The 12342-nt window shown below is 42.2% G+C and overlaps 1 long non-coding RNA gene across 13 annotated transcripts in view; it reads left to right on the forward strand.

The window, feature by feature from the left end:
* LOC137443592 (uncharacterized) overlaps window positions 1–12342 on the forward strand; it is a 59397-nt gene that overhangs the window by 6032 nt on the left and 41023 nt on the right. For 11 of the 13 annotated variants that reach the window (XR_010987957.1, XR_010987953.1, XR_010987948.1 and 8 more), the window contains exons 2-3: window positions 5224–5297; window positions 10558–10610. This is a non-coding gene — a long non-coding RNA (uncharacterized lncRNA). The remainder of the gene's footprint in view (window positions 1–5223; window positions 5298–10557; window positions 10611–12342) is intronic. The other 2 variants (XR_010987949.1, XR_010987955.1) reach the window with 2 other exon arrangements.

Raw genomic sequence — 12342 nt, forward strand, 5'->3', positions numbered from 1 at the left:
GAGGATCGTGAAGCTGTGCAGAAAGCACAGGAGACAAATTCGAGATTTTCGTCCTTGCTCCCCCTTTCCAAGCTCTCCTTTTCTATAAAGCTGAAAGGGTCGTAGTGGGAAAAGCCTAAAAGGGGGAGCCCCTGCATACCCCCATTCTTGAGATCCGTAGATGAAAGGATGACCCAGTAATTCAGTTTGATGATAACCATTTTCATGCTTGAAAACAAACCGCCAAATTAAACCTAAATGGAAAGAGCAGTGGGAAAGTGGTGGGAGCAGGGCATTTTGAGATTCCCCCCCACCTCTCCGAAAGGGATTGTTTGGCAAAAGGAGGAGGGAAAGGCAATTAAACAGACTAAAGATGATTTAAATCCCAGCCAAAAATGATTCCAGGGAGAAATTTCCCCCCTCCGGTGCTGCCCAGCCCTGGATTTGAAAACTTTGGCCCAACTTGTGGCGAAAGCTACAACTTTGCTCTGCAGGGGTCAGAGGTGAGGGCTATTTTAACCCTAAAAGCCTGCGAGTGACCAAGGTTGAAGCTGGGCTCACAGCACTAATAGCCATAATTACCTCCTCCCCTTCCAGGGACATTCCTTACTGCAGCACTGTTAGACGCCGAATTGAAGAAAATCCTGGAGCAGAACGTATCTTGGGGGGGTAAATAACAGCAATATGAAGGAATTTCAGAGCTCTCCCTTTTGCTTGGGGGGATTGAAGCTTTTTTCCCTTTTTTAACCCCCCCCCTCCCTTCCTCCCCCCCCCCCCCCCCCCCCCCCTTTGCCAGCATTCCCAAGGCGCTGGGTCTTTGTCTTAGAAGGAATGGAGTGTCTGAATGGTGTGAAAGGGACAGAGAGGGTCGCTTCAAATCGATTTTACTTGTCCTCTCTGTCTTTTCGGATCAACGCCCTTCAATGGACACATAGGTGCTCTTTCAACCAAAAACTTGTGCAACATTTTCTGCCTGTATTGGTGCTAAATACAATAAATGCTGGGCAGATTTTTTCCCCTTTCTTTGCAAAGCAGAAAGCACCCTAATTAAATTGTTTTATATGGACAGTCAAGACAGACCAATTAAGTATGCATTAGTATAAAGATATATTCGAGAGATAAGCGCTCTATAGGAGCCCTGTCTAGGCAAGGTGTGTAAAGTGTCCTCTCCAAGAGAGGCTGTAAGCAAGGTTTCATATGGATTTTTCCCCTCCATTGCTTCCTATACTCGAGTAACGGATTGAGTAAGTTACCGAAAAGCCATTAGTGAAAGTGGTTTATAAACAAAGTTAACAGGTGGATGTAGCTGGTTTTGGATTTGAATAACAGCCGCACATCTGTAACACACAGCTCTGCATTTATGCGGCACGTATGCATACAACATACACGAACAGGGGGAAATGCCTTCCACCTAGAGCTTACATGCAAATGCACACCCCCGGGAATAAAATAAAAACCTGGGCACTTCTTCAGGCTGCAGGACACGATGTGAGGGGTCACAGACACACACACATCAGAGATATAACCGGGTATCTATTGTGTATAGGCGCCCAGCCCTGCATCAGAGGCAGGCAGACGCACAGGAGGCTGCCCTGCACAGACAGCAGCCGCAGATCCTCGGGCATGCAGCATCCAGCCAGCCCGAGGGAACCACGCGTGGAAAGATTTCCTGTCCGAGGGATAGTCTTTCCCAGGAGTGAAATAACAGATCAGGAAAAAACCACATCCACACAGGAACTTCTCTTTCTGCCCATGTTATCACCCTGGGAAAGCTCTGGTGTATGGTTAACCACAGGAACCGGGCTTTAAGCTCTTCTCCATTTCCATTATTATTATGACTTTTTCTCTTCACTGCAGGTTTTCCACGTCGCTAAAAACAAACAAACAAACAAACAACCCTCCCAACCCAAACTCCTAAACAGACAAACAAGCAAGCAAACAGACAAAGCAATCAATCCCCACCCCTGCCTCAGCCTGATCCTGGGGCAGGCAGAGCGGCGGGATGCGAGGAAGAGGAGAAAGGAGGTGGGCTGGAAGTTGCAGGGGCACCTTCCATTTCTGGGCACTTCGGTACCCAGGCGCCGGGGCAGAGCTGTCGGGGAGAGGCCAGTGCCCGAAGCTGCTGCAGAAGGGACCGAGGAATCACCCCTTTATCGTGACATTGCACCGCAGAGACAGGACGGGGTTTTTGCTGGAGGGGCCGGAGAGGAGAGGACAGGGTACAGGGATGCTCCGGCTGCCCGGTTTGATATTCATTTTCTGGCAGCGCTTTAGCTGTGTTAGCCCATCAAAGGCAGATGGGAGATGGGGAAGAATAATCCATTCCTTGCTTGGGTGCTTTAATGTCACGGTAAACAGGTTAGAAACAGACATTTTTAAAGCCTCAATTTCTCTTTACTGGTTACCTTCGAGGATAAATCATAACAGACTGGATGGGGAGCAAAGAATTCATCTAAAGGAGATCTCAGCAAGTCACTGCCCGGACAATAGTCCACCTCCTGTTGGGTTGCGTATTGATCAGGAGAGGAGCTGAAGATGTCGCCACACTAAATATTTACTGATCACACACAAATAGCCGGGACTTGAACGATTTTCTCCTGTGAGGAGAGCAGAGAGAGAAGGGTAAATCATTTTATTAGTGTGTATAAAGCAAAGAGCACACTCTGGCTTGGAGTGTTTTAAGATGTGTCTTCAGCTGGATGAAAAGAGTTAGGGAAATCGATATGGAGTGATTAGACGAGCCAGTCGTGTCAAAGAGAGAGGCTGTGAATTTCATGGATTTGGTTATACCGGGAAGGGGGAAAATATACCGAGAGGTTAAAGGGAGGAACCCATTGCAGCAGAGCCAATGGAAAAATAATATCTAATCAGAGCCGACAAAGGTAGGGACAGGGTGAGACCCACATTTCTAAAGAATCACATCAGCTGGAGAGGGATCAGGGACAGACATGAAAAGAGGCAAACGGGGGGAGAGGAGGCGAGTAGGAGCCTAGAAATTCTACAGACCAAATCCAAGAGAGGCAGAGAAAAGTCGCCTCTGTGGAGCAATGCCGAGACACCAGGAAAATGGGGACAAAAGACCCAAGAGCGAAGGGAAGGCGAGTAAATGGGCGCCTGACTTGCAAGTGAAGTTGAGGGGTCTCCAGCCCCGGGTGCCCACCAGGCAGGGAGGGATCTGGCAGCAGAAGAGAGGGCACATCTAGCTCAGATGAAGTGTTTAAATCCTTCTCCTACAAGTTTGTTCTTCCCTTTCCTTCCCACTTCTCCCCCAAGCAAATGTGGTGAGTAAAATGGATTTTAGCGTTTAACCACCTCATTTTATCCCTGTAATGACAAGGCTCGTAATATGTAATCTACAGATTACTGCCGTGCGAGGGTGACCACGGGAAAAAAAATAATAATAAAAAAATCAGTATTTCTGCAAATGACAAAATGGCTAAAACCAGCCCGGGCTTTAAATATTGAAGCTGGGGAGCTGCTGCTGCAGGGTTTTGTCGGTCCCAGGGAGCAATTGAGCCGTGGCTCAGGTACTGCCCTGGGGTGTCCCGGGAGTTTAAAGAAAACTTTGCTGGAGATGAGCAAATGTCTAAGTCCCGAAGGGCAGAAAGCTGGGAGAAGGGCAGAGCTCTGCCAAGCGACGTTAAAATACATTTCTTTCAGGGATGCTAGGGATTTCCCCCTACCCCCCCACCCCTCGAATCTCTGATGTTTGGGCCGCGTTCAAGCGTTACCTTCTCTCTGTGTATGTTGCTTTAGCAGAAAATAGGATGCGACTGCAGAGAACTAGAGTCAGAGGAGCGGGAGAAAGTTTGAGCGGCACTTTAAATGATGCTGATTGCTGGGAGGGAGGAAAGGCATCTTAAGCTAGGAACCGAGGAGTAAAACTGATGTGAAAACAGCTTTTCACTTCTCTTCCAAGTGCTAATTTTGCTACTGTAAACAAACACTGAAGTTAGAAACAGCTGCAAATAGACTGCCGGGCACCCAGGGCTCAGGGACCAGGGGGAATAGAACAACTTTTGTTCATCTCTCGAGCTGAATTTCACCCAAATTTTGCTTTCTCCCGAAAGCAGTGGCTGATGCTGCTTTTAGTTGTGGAGAAGGAGGGGGGGAAGTAATATAGGCATATTAAGTGTATTTCATGTGAGCCTATAGAGCGGAGGCAGCTCGGCTGGACTAATGCAACAGGAAACCTCGGGATAGACTCAGCCTAATTAACAGTTTTCCATAGTTGAAGCGATTTTTAAGAATCCCAGAGGATTAGCCCAATATGTTCAGGTGTGAGGCTACGAGGGCCTATAACTCCTTTCACTATAATCTTATAACCTCCTTACCTAATTCCTTAGATTGCAGATAGGAAGAGTCTGACCCTGGAGGTCGGAAGGAGCTTGGTTTCATTAACCCTTCCCTCCCCAGCGCTGCTCCAAGGTTAACTGCTCTGGGCTGTGGGTTTGGGGGAGGAAGGGCAAAAGAAAGGGATTTACAAGAGGGGCTGATCCGACGGGGAGGGGGGAAGGTTTAAAATGATTTCTGCTCCCTTCAGTCCCCTTGAGTCAAAGGAGAAATGGAAAGGGAGCTTTTTTTATTTTTGCTTTCCCATGCAGCAGGAAGTGCATAAATCTATGGAGTTTTGTGAGACAATTAATTCCCTTCATAGCATTTCAGATTTCCCCCCCCCCCTATATATTATATATATATTTTTTTTCCTTTAGAAAAGTGCAGGATATGAAACATTCTAGAAACGTCAGATATTGCAGAAAGCAAAGCAATCTCCATCATCAGGACCAGCAGCAATCTCTTGAGCTTCTTGTCCACAGTAGAGCTGTAATCTTTAAAGAAAAAAAAATCCATACAAGCTTCTCAGACTGCATTTGCCTGGTAACACACCTGGTTTATATTTTAATAGGTAGTTCCATTGTATTGATTCAGGGCACATCATTGATGTTGAAAGTTAATAACTCTCAAATTATATCTATCTGCCTACATACATAATTGCATACACAGAATAACACAGTAAGAATTTGCATTTTGCAGCACATTCTTTGTTCTTAAATCTTTTAACACATTGAATTGTTCCTTTGAAGAAAATGCTATTGAACCACATGTTTAAGGAAAAGATGCTGCTAAACTATATGTTTAAGCAATGAAAGTGTTGAGTGAAATACAGGTTTCTTTGTATTTCACACAAACCTTGCCATACGCCAATCTTAACCTATACATCCAAACTGTTTCCCCCCCCCCCAGCCCCCTCCTTCCTTCTTTCTTCCCAGTCTGAAGGCAGAAATATGTGAACTGCTGAGAGAGGTGGGTACTTTTTGGTAAGTATGTTTAGATATGATCTTCAGATACATTTATTGTACTTTCAAATTCTTTAGATACTAATTGAGCAAGCAAACAATATACCAGCTGAATGTCTCAGCTCCTTCACAATTTAACAAGCTCTTAATATAGAATTATATTGTAGCTGTCCTTCTACCAAACAATATAACTGAAGAGTCAGCAAAAAGGAAACAACAACAACAAAAAAGTTAAAATCAAATTATAATTGCTGCCTTATATCTGACTCTTCTTCCTTTTCACAGTCCTAATGAACTCTTTAAAGTGTTGTGTTTCTTTCTTTCTTGGTGGTTTTTTTTTGGGTTTGTTTTAAATTTCCAAGTGACAGATCAAAAATAATTAGCAGAACCAGAAGCAGCTGGAAAGCTTGAAAAAATGTGTCTAAATATTTCATATTGCTACTTATAATATTAGTCCACCAGTTGTAAAAAGGACCCAGTCTCTATTTATTCTGCAATAGATTATACATACAAAAAGATAGATCCCTTTTCTGTCCCCCTCCCCACTCAGGGCCTGCCTCAGAGATGACATAAACAGAGATTGAATTATCAAGAAAGAAAAAATGAATACAACAAAACATAAACTTAAACCAAACCCTGGACAGGAATAGAGACAGGCAGATATAGCTACGTGAGTGTGTCTGAACAACGTAACCTACCACGCGAGGGGATGGTAGAAAAAGATGAATAGATCGCATATTTATAACCTCAGAATTAAAATACATTCTTATCTCTCCCCTCTGAAAGGGTGCAGTTTTCTTGGAAATATTGTGAGTGCATATTTTAAACTCCATGTCCCAAACTGAATTAAGATGAGCTGTTTTACCCAAGACTAAGGCACTTGTTTACAATTTAATGTTTAGGTTCCAACTGCCTGTCAATTGCCATATCATTCTCTTTGCTGTTTTCCCTCCTTCAGTTTGGAGACCTTAGTTAAAATGAGGCTAGTTTATACCAAACCCTAATTTCTCTTTGTAAGGATTGAGTCAATGTTATCCAAAATGACCACCTGTGTTTGTCTGAGGTAAATGGGATGAGAACTTTTAACGTCCAAAGGGTTAAAGCTAAACTGAAAACTTTAAAGCAAGTGGATACCAGAAAGCAGTGAAAAATGGCACGTCTGCTCTTTCTTGACAAGCTTGCCTTATATCACATGTTAGGCAGCACACATTTTTGAATCTAAGACCAGTTTTAGTTTTTAATAGGAAATAATTACATGGAACTTTATTTCCAGAGAGTATGTCCCTTCCAGCTACAGTGTTTTGCTTTGATCTAAGTATTAACTGGTAATAAAATAACCATATTTTGGATCCTAAGCATATTGATGCTTAAAGGAATGTTATGCTTTCAATCAAATTCTAGCTTTAGATTATCCAAAGGTATTCATCCTTCTTTTGTCAGAAACCAATTTGCTCTTTTACTCCTCCAGCTACTCACATGTGTTTTAGCACACTTTGTTATTCTATGGTAGAATTTGCACTACTGAGGTGGAAAACTTTTAGATGAAGCTAAATTGTGTTCCAGCCTGGCAATTTGGGCTGTTTCTCACACAGCTCCCCAGTCCAGCCCTTCTTTACACTTGTTGTACACCACCACCATCACTCATCTCTGAGCCTGACTACCACAAATGTCTTGGCAGCAATATATATTTTTGTTTTAATTTTCAGACAATTGTTATTTATTCATTTCCCCCCCACCTGAAGAATCATTTGTACCCATCCTGGACAATTAACCTCCCCTTTATATCACAGCCCCAAGTGCAGTGCTTCATAAAGACATGAAAAGGACATCCCAGACAGAAGGACATCCCAGACAGAAGGACCCTAGCCCAGGCTTGTCACAGAGCATAAAAGGAGAGAGAAGGGGAGTTTGTATCTCTTTGCCCCACCTATTCTTAATAGCTCTAAGTTTCAGTGTGACAATAAAACAGTTTTGATAACATAGCTCATGGGTTTCTCTGCCACATAAAGTTTTCTTAATAATAAAAAAGAAGAAACTTTATCCCTGCTAAATTAAAATAGGGCAGATGTTGGATATGGTTTGTATTAGCCAACCTTTCACCCCTTTGCCCCTGGCACTAAAGTTCTGACTTTTTCTTTCTACTATGTCTGTTTCTAACTGAAAGGTATTATTCCTGCCCTAGCTCTCTTCTCCTATTTATTTTTTCAGTGTCTGAAATTAAACCTATTCATTTAGCAATATACATTCTACTTCAGGCTGCTAAACCTGGCCAGAGAGGGGAAATGTTTTCCAAAAAGTGATGCACCACTGACCTTAAAAGAAAACATGAAGCAGGGAAAGCTGTTCTTAAAAGGTTTATTTCTAGAGAATTTTGTAGCTCTGTTGACATTACAGGGATAATGGCCATATTGCAGTGGGCTTTCAAGGCCCAAGAGGTTTATGTTTTCTTCTGACCATAAGTACAATAAAATTTTAAAGGTGCACAAAGCCTCAGCACTTTAGATATTTAAAACTACACTGAACAAACCCTTGGGAAGCATACATTATAGTGGACAGCTTTGCTGAGAGAAGAGGGGATAGAAAAAAAACCCCAAACCCTAGACCCAAATACACCCCCAATCCTTTTTTTCTTTCCCCCCCCAAGCTAGCTGTATGAAAATCCTCTCTATTAAACTCCCAAGGATAGCACAACTCTCTTCTCCAGGGCTGGGAAGATAGAATTTATTGTCCATTTGGAACGATCAAGTTTAGGCTAATAAAAAGTCCTCTATAAGCAGAAATGCCTAAGTTGATGTTTGGCAGAGTTTTCAATAGCAGAGTTTATATAGGATGGGGGGCTCTGCACTGTTTGAAATGACTCATATCTCAGCAGCCAAAGATGATTTGACATACAGGAGTAAACGTTAGTAGGCAACGGCTGAAGGTTAATCAGCGCTGCCTTCTGAGCTGGGTGGTTGAAAGCAGGAAAAAGTGAAAGCTGCTCTCTCCAGCCCTTCCCTTTGCAAAGGTGCTGCTAACTTTTATGATATTTTTTCCCCCCTCTTGCTCTTTTACTATCTGTCTTTGTGCCTGAGGGCCAGTGAAAGAACACTGCAGATTCTAGATTGCTTTCAGAGTTTCCCTTTGCTGATGATGGATTACCATGTCAATTTAAACGGCATAGGATTAATTTGTTTCAATGATTTCTCTTTAGGCTGAATGCCAGTCTTTTTTTTTTTCTTCTTCTTTTTTTTTCCCCTCCTATCTCTCTCCTTGCTCTTCAGAATAATAATAAATAATAACAACAATAACAAATCCTTAAAAGCCCCCAAACACTTTTGATATCCCACATTAAAAAGACAATAATAGAAACAGACAAGTTAGGTGTAATGTTGCAACACAGCTATAAGTTTGAGTGTTTTTATCTCATTCTGAGGGGCTGAAGCATACAGTCAGTCACATTAAAATGAAATTGGATCCAACGTTTATTCAATAAATACTTGTCTTGTAGGTAATCCAGAGCAGAGTGCTTTTGACACATAAGGACTTAATTTGTCTTGGATAACAAGTTATTAATATGGCACATTTAAACTTGCCACCTACAATAAGGTCATTTAGATCTATAATATGACTTGCATGAGAACTTCATGAAGCCAGAAATAAAGTTTGGAAGTTCTGACTTGTGGAGTAGACACAGGGCTCAAGAAAGTTCGGAGCAAGTGGGAGCCACCCAAACCCAAATGATGTGCACCCACTCTTCTTTGAAAGGCAAACATAAATGGAGTAAGGAGGGGGAAAAAAAGAACCCAAATGCCTGTTTTCAAATGGGGAAGCTTTAGAGCCATGCTGCTAAGCAAAGAGAGAGTGAAAAAACAACATTTCATTCAGGGTGGAAATTTGTCTGCATTTGCACCCTACCTCTTCCATGTGCTTTGCAATTTACTTGCTTTTAATAATAAGTGAGGAAGTTGGAACATAATCCACCCATAAATGTTATTGCTGTAATTTGATTGTGCTGTGTTTGTTCATGCATTAGCCGTATATGTAAAGCGAAGTGGGGATGTATGGTGGTGATCCCCGCACAGCCTGAACAAACAGAGGTATTTTGGTACACACTGGATTTCAAATCCCAAACACTTCGCAACTGGTTTAAAATTTGGGAAGCTGGAGCCGGGGTGTTTAGTTTCAGACCTACCCAAACCAAACAATGCCTGCAAGAGGTGCATCAGGAGGGGAATGTTGCGGGCATGCAGCACAGGGCGCGTTCTGCGGCTGGTGATTTGTTCCCCACACTGTGTGTGCAAGCTTTAGTATTCTGCTTTTATGTGTTAAGGTCTGGGTTGCTCCTGCCCTCGCAGATTCTGTCTCTTTAAGTAACTAAATCTTATTTTTAAGCTCTTCCCAGGGAAAGGATGTTTCACATGAATAGAAAAATGCAGGCAAAAAAGGCTAATTGAATGAAAAGAGAGAATTAGGTTAAAAATAGAGTACAATCTAGTATCACATTTTCACTAGTGTAACCTGAAATGAAGGTGTCTCCAAGTCCCCAGTGATGCCCGAGTGTTTAGATGTTGGGCACAGATGGAGACACCTATTGAAATGTGTCTGAAGAAGATTAATAGGACTTGTCAGTGTTGGGAAAGCACTGCTTTGCTGTAAATTTCTACTAGCACAAGATGAATTACCGATGAATGCTCAGTTATCAACCCCATCACTATCATTGGACACTAAATCAAATTGAGCAGTTATCTACAATCAGAAAATTTCTTTTAAAAATAGGCATACACCTTTAGGCTTAAAGGCTTTAATAAGACAATATCCTCTATGGTATGTGTGTGTTCACGAAGGGATATGATTTAAAGTTTCGCTACAAAAAGCTTCTGTGGGGAAACGAACTCAAGTTTAGTGTGAAATCAGGGTTGTCAAACAATAGAAGATATGCAGAAAATACTGGTTATACAAGATAGTGTTCTGCTGGGGGAACCTGATACAAAATGGATTTTCACGCATGTCATTAGATTTTTGGATCCATCACATTGGTGAGGTGTTTTATTCATCGCTCCCCTCCCCTTATTTTTAGTGATGATAACTACCTCCTTCTCTCTACCTCAGAAACTGAGCATCCGAACCATATCCTGATGCAAAATAACTGTCAAGACTCAGGATACATGGATAATAATAACACCCCCCCCTACCCCCCAACATAGTTAGGAAATTGCAGCTTAATATAATGCAATATGTGATGAAAGAATCAACAAATAATATTTTAACTCAGAATATTTCCTTCTCTCGTTTATAAAAGGAGAAGCTGTCTCAAGCAAAATCATCGCAAGCATTCACCAGCCCACTGCTAAGGTAAATTAGCTGTTTTTATTTACTGTGTGCTGCTGATGGTGACAATGATACTAAAGAGGCGTTGGATATTTTTTTCCTTCTCACCCAGGCACTGCACTACTCTATCCAAGGAGATTCGTCCTGGCATGTTTTCTAAAGTCAGTTATTCCCTTTTATTATAGACAAGGGCGGTCATTTATGTTTAGGGAGGGAGACAGGTACAGTGCCTTTATCTGATCTGTGTCCCTAGCCACAGCCACCTTCCTAATAGACAGCAGATTCTCACTCCAGAGGATCAGGCCCTATCTGGGCTACTTCTCAGCCAAGGAATGTATCCTTCCCTTCATCTCCACATATCTTACCTTGTGATGTAGGCTACTTTTTGAGGAGGGAATAATATGCCATTCACCACAAAGCACAGCTTCAAAGCCTTTGTGTGTTTCTCATCTCCAGCCAAAGCTTATTATTATTTACCACCTTCAAAAATTTGCCTGGGTGAGGGATAGCAGCAGTTATTGTCTTCATTTTTTTACACCCTAATTTTCAGGCAGCAAATGCCCTGCACTGGGGCCTGATTCTCACTCAGATGGAAGTTATTAACTTTAAGGAGTATGGAGCTGATTTCAGCCAGCTCCAGCCTGTGCCCTTCTAACACAGTCACAGTACAGCATCCCCTTGTTTATTTTTTTTCCTTTGGAGGGCATGTTTCTTTAAACATATTTGTTTTACACAGAGCACCAGCTGATTCCTAAAGTGTGGGTTGGTTGTTTTGTGTTTTATTTTTTTCTCTTATTTTTTCTTTGTTTCTTCCCCCCTCTCAAACATATAAAAAGAATATTAATAGGGAATATTAATAAAGCTGAGTGCAGGACGATGCTGGTTAAATTGTAGTAGCTGAGAAATATGAACTAGTGAACATAATCCATAAACTCCATTTGGTTACTATAATACTCCAATCTGTATTTATTACAACCCCGCTCTGATGCTTATACAACTGCAATTGCTAGATTTATACACTCTAATGGTTTCACAATAGGAAAAACCTGTGTTCTTTATCTTTCTTTTCCTGTCCAAAATAACCCCTTCCACATACACTTCAGGCTTCTCTGGACCTTGTCTGGGTTTAATCACAGGCTGTGGGACAAAATGTGCATTATTAAGAAATATAAATATTTTCAGAAGCAATCAAAGGGTTGAAAGATTGATTCGGCATGTAGATTGGATTTAATTCGAAGCAGCTTTGTTCTAATGAGGACTACTGGGATACAAAGACGGCAGCCACTTATGGCCACCAGTTGGGAACTTTGACTTGCTGCAGCAACCTGTCAAGGCTTTCAAGAAGCTGGCAGGTATCAGCCAGCAAAGTGGTGGGGAAGCTGGAGGGCTATTGTTTTCAGCCTCCTCCTGAGGCTGGATTAGGATTTCATAGTCTCTCTCTTTTCTTTTTTTAACCAAACAGTAAAGGTTTGGTAAAACATTTTAAGGTTAGTTTCTTGCTGCCTGTGGCACCAGATCCTGCAATCCCTCACTCGAAGGAAACCCCCCTGGACTTTATGGGGATTTTGCCTGTGGGGAAGGTGGTAAAGCTTGGCCGAGCCCCAAGATCAGCAAATTTGAGAGCCCTGTAGCAATTTGTACCACTTCCAGACCTGGTGTGGTTGTTTTCATGGTGACTTTCTCTGTTAAAATTTGCTACCTGTGCTCCTAAATGCGATGGGATCTTTTTGCACAGGGAGGTGTTTTTCCCTAGGGA

Source organism: Melanerpes formicivorus, unplaced genomic scaffold, assembly GCF_026170545.1.
Source record: "Melanerpes formicivorus ecotype bairdi unplaced genomic scaffold, bMelFor1.0.p_v2 SCAF_10, whole genome shotgun sequence".
Classification (NCBI taxonomy): Eukaryota; Metazoa; Chordata; class Aves; order Piciformes; family Picidae; genus Melanerpes; species Melanerpes formicivorus.